We start from the raw sequence: 4,325 nt of genomic DNA on the forward strand, positions 1-4,325 counted from the left end.
ATAGCGACAATCAATATCATTCAAATGCAACAATATGATGCATGATCACGCATGAAATGAAATATAGAATGGTTTAATGTGAATAACAGCACCATAGAGTAATCCAGATTTGAATTCAAAATTCAAATATTATTTGAAATAAGATATTTATCAAATTCATTTAATTGATTTAACTTGATGTTTTTTTTCATAACTTTGTTTTTCATGTATGAATGTAGCACCATTGTGTTCGTTGAATTTTTCTGATCATTTTTCATATATTATTTGTCAAATTTGGAGTTATATTTAATTTTCTATAACTTTCAAAAGTTTCAGCATTTTATGGAATTATTGAAATCAAAGAAATAGATTATTGCGCCTGGGTGACGTCATTGGGTCAACGGGGGCTGGCCAGGTCAAACCTGACCAGTAGGGCCCATTGGTCAGTGGCTCAATGGCTAATCCCACGCTGACCAGAGGCAAAGTGGGGTTTGACCCACCCCGGGGCGCACTGTCAATGGCTCTAGGGGGTGGTTTAGGCTCTAATGAGTTGTCCACGTCGGCCCCCACCGGAGTTCCCCGACGGCGACCAAACCTACGGCGCATCCTCGCTGGAGTTCCTCTAAAACTTCCTACGGGGCTCGGATTTGAGTGCCGAGGGCATTGGGATGAAGCCCAGGCTTGTCCTTATCGAACAGGGGCAGCGAGAGGAGCTAGGGGTGGCTGGAGAGCACCGTCGACGAGCCATGGCAACGGCCGGACATCGGGTTCGACGACCACGGGGCTGGAGTGCAGGAGAGAGTTTTGAAATGGGGGGGAACACTCTGGATCTCACGGTGATGACGATGAGAGGCTCAGGCTGGTCGGGGAGGTGCTGAATCCGGTGAATCGATGACGACTTGCCGATGGCAGAAGGTGGAAGATGACGGCGTTGAGGGTGATGCAGGGCTCGGAGGCTCGTTTTGTTTGCCGTAGACGACGAGTTCGACGACGCGGAGACGATGGCGGGCTCGGGGAGGCTTGTTGGGGCCGAAGACGACGGCGAGCTCGAGCTCGAGCTCGGCTCTAATGGCGGCCGAGAGAAGGGGGAGCAGGAGAGCGAATGGGGAGAGGGAGAGGGTTGGAACGGGCTTAGGCGGGTTATATCCTCGCGGCAAGCGCGACGCGGGAGGTAGACAGTCGCACAGCTGCGTGCCGCAGCGAGGAGAGATGGCGGCCACCTCCTGCTGCCGACTGGCAAGGAGGAAGACGACACAGAGATGATGGGTTGGGCCAAGGTGAGCGACATGTAAGGGTTTTCCATTTTTTTTCATTTCTGTTTTCCGTTAAACCTTTCTGGCATTTGTTTGTTTTATTTTTGGTTCCAAATTGTTTCTATAAATAGTGAAAATAATTTTGGGGTGTTACTTGGAATATCTGCAAGTCAATAAAAATAGTTCCAAATTTTATAATAACCAGAGATATTTAAAACCCCTTATTTGGATATTATCAGTGGCTTTTGTTTGATAAATGAAATGCCAAAAGTATTTTTAAAAAGAAATCCACTCCTGAAATATTGTTTCCCATATTTATCAAAAAGGGTGGGCTTTTATGAAGGCCATTTTGGGTTCATTGAATTATCACAAGATTTGAATTGAGTTGAATATAAAAGTCCTAGGGTTTTTATTTGATTCCTATTTTGACTTTTTAATGCAAGAATAAAACATGAGCAGAATCTGGCTAATCAACAAAAGGAATTCTAGGGATGTGACAACTCACCCCCACTCAAAAGTATCTCGTCCCGAGATTTGGAAGTCGCCGGGAAGAGCGCGGGATACTAAAATCGGAGACGGTCCTCTCTTTCCCATGTTGCTTCTTTTTCAGAATGATTTGACCATTGAACTTTAAGAAACTTGAGGTTTCGACGTCGAGTGGTACGCTCACCTCGATCAAGAATACGAACAGGGTATTCTCGGTATGAAAGGTTATCTTGGAGATCAAGCGTTTCGTGGTCCATTTCACGGATAGCATCCAGGAAGCAACGCCTGAGTCGCAAGACGTGGAAAACATCATGAATTTTGGAAAGATGCGGAGGAAGTTCCAATTGGTAGGCAACTTCTCCTCGTTTGGCAAGAATGCGAAAAGGACGAATGTAACGAGGAGTCAATTTGCCTTTGATACCGAAGCGATGGGCACCCTTCAAAGGTGTAACCCGAAGGTAAGCCTTCTTGTCAACTTCAAAGGTCACAGCCTTATGATGACGATCATATTGGCTCTTTTGACGAGATTGGGCTGTTTTCAACTTTTCACGAGTAATGTGAACTTGCTCTTCTACTTCTTGGATCATATCTAGGCCAAAGAGTTGCCTCTCTCCGGTTTCTGACCAATTAAGAGGTGTTCGATATCTTCGTCCATACAGAACTTCAAAAGGGGCTTTGCCCAAGCTTGATTGATAACTATTGTTATAAGCAAATTCGGCGAATGGAAGACACTTCTCCCAATTCATACCGAACGACATAACACAAGCTCGAAGCATATCCTCTAGGATTTGGTTTAGTCTTTCTACTTGACAACTTGATTGAGGATGGAAAGCAGTGCTAAAATATAGGTGGTCCCCATGGCATTATGAAAACTTTCCCAGAAACAAGAAGTAAAAATACTTCCACGATCTGAATTAATCTCTAGAGGGACACCATGAAGAGACACTATTTGAGAGATATATAACTCTGCTAGCTGGCTAGCTGTTATACTCTCACGAACTGGAAGAAAATGAGCTACTTTGGAAGGATGGTCAATGACCACAAAGATAGCATTATTCCCTTTCTTGGTCCTGGGAAATCCAGTGATGAAATCCATACCAACTTTATCCCATTTCCATTCAGGAATAGCTAAAGGTTGTAGGGAGCCAGCAGGCCTTTGATGTTCCGCTTTAACTCGACAACAAACATCGCAGTTAGCAACGAACTCAGCAATTTCTCTCTTCATCCTAGTCCACCAGAACCTCTGGCGTAGGTCGTGATACATCTTAGTACTACCAGGATGAATCGTGAGAGGAGAATCATGAGCCTCCTTAAGGATCAACTGCCTTAGATGTGGATTCTTAGGAACCACTAGACAGTTCTCGAAGAACACAACATCTTGATCATTCATAGAGAATTCCTTAGCATTTCCGCTAGTAATATTCTCCTTGATCCGTGATATACCCTTATCACTCTTTTGGCCAGCTAAGATTTGAACCCTAAGAGTAGGTTTCGCCACTAGGGTAGAAAGGAATCCTTGAGGAATAATTTGGAGGTTTAACTTCCGAAATTCCTCATAGAGACATGGTTGACCATGTTGTAACATCAGATTGTTACAATAAGACTGACGACTTAGTGCATCAGCCATGACATTGGCCTTCCCCGGGGTGTAAGTTATCCCTAAGTCGTAATCTGTGATCAACTCAACCCATCGTCTCTGCCTGAGATTCAAATCTGGCTGGGTGAAGATATATTTCAGACTTTGGTGATCAGTGAAGATTTCTCAACGATTACCAAGAAGGTAATGCCGCTAGGTTTTTAGTGCATGGACTACAGCTGCGAGCTCAAGATCATGTGTGGGATAATTATCCTCATGTGGACGCAACTGTCAAGATGCGTATGCAATCACATGACGATCCTGCATGAGAATGCAACCTAATCCTTGTTGCGAGGCATCGCTATAGATAACAAAGTCCAAAGAAAAATCTGGTGGTAGCAACAGAGGTGCGGAAGTCAAGCGTCTTTTCAGTTCCTAAAAGCTATGCTCACACTGTGGTGTCCACTCAAACTTTTTATCTTTCTTGAGGAGTTCAGTTAGAGGCTTTGCAACCTTGGAGAAGTTCTCGACAAAGCGGAAACAATAGCTCGCTAGACCAAGAAAACTCCTAACTTGCTTAACCGATTCAGGTGGAGTCCAATCAAGGAGGGCTTGAACTCTCTCGGGATTGACACCAATACCCTTACCAGAGATTACGTGGCCTAGATAGGTCACTTCTGGTAACCAAAATTCACATTTTGAAAAGTTGGCATAAAGGCAATGCTCTCGAAGTTTCATCAATACCAGCCTTAGATGCTCGGCATGTTCTTGTTTGTTCTTCGAGTAGATGAGAATATCATCGAGGTATACCACGACGAATTTATCCAAATACTCCATGAAGATTGAATTCATCAAGCAAGAGAAGGTGGTTGGGGCATTGGTTAAACCGAAGGACATGACGGTGTACTCATATTGGCCATATAGAGTCAGAAAGGCCGTTTTTCGAATGTCTCCGTTCTTGATCTTGATTTGATGGTAACCCAACCTCAAATCCATTTTGGAGAAGACTAAGGATCCAGCGAGCTGATCAT

This window comes from Hordeum vulgare, chromosome 6H (genome assembly GCF_904849725.1).
Source record: "Hordeum vulgare subsp. vulgare chromosome 6H, MorexV3_pseudomolecules_assembly, whole genome shotgun sequence".
Lineage (NCBI taxonomy): Eukaryota > Viridiplantae > Streptophyta > Magnoliopsida > Poales > Poaceae > Hordeum > Hordeum vulgare.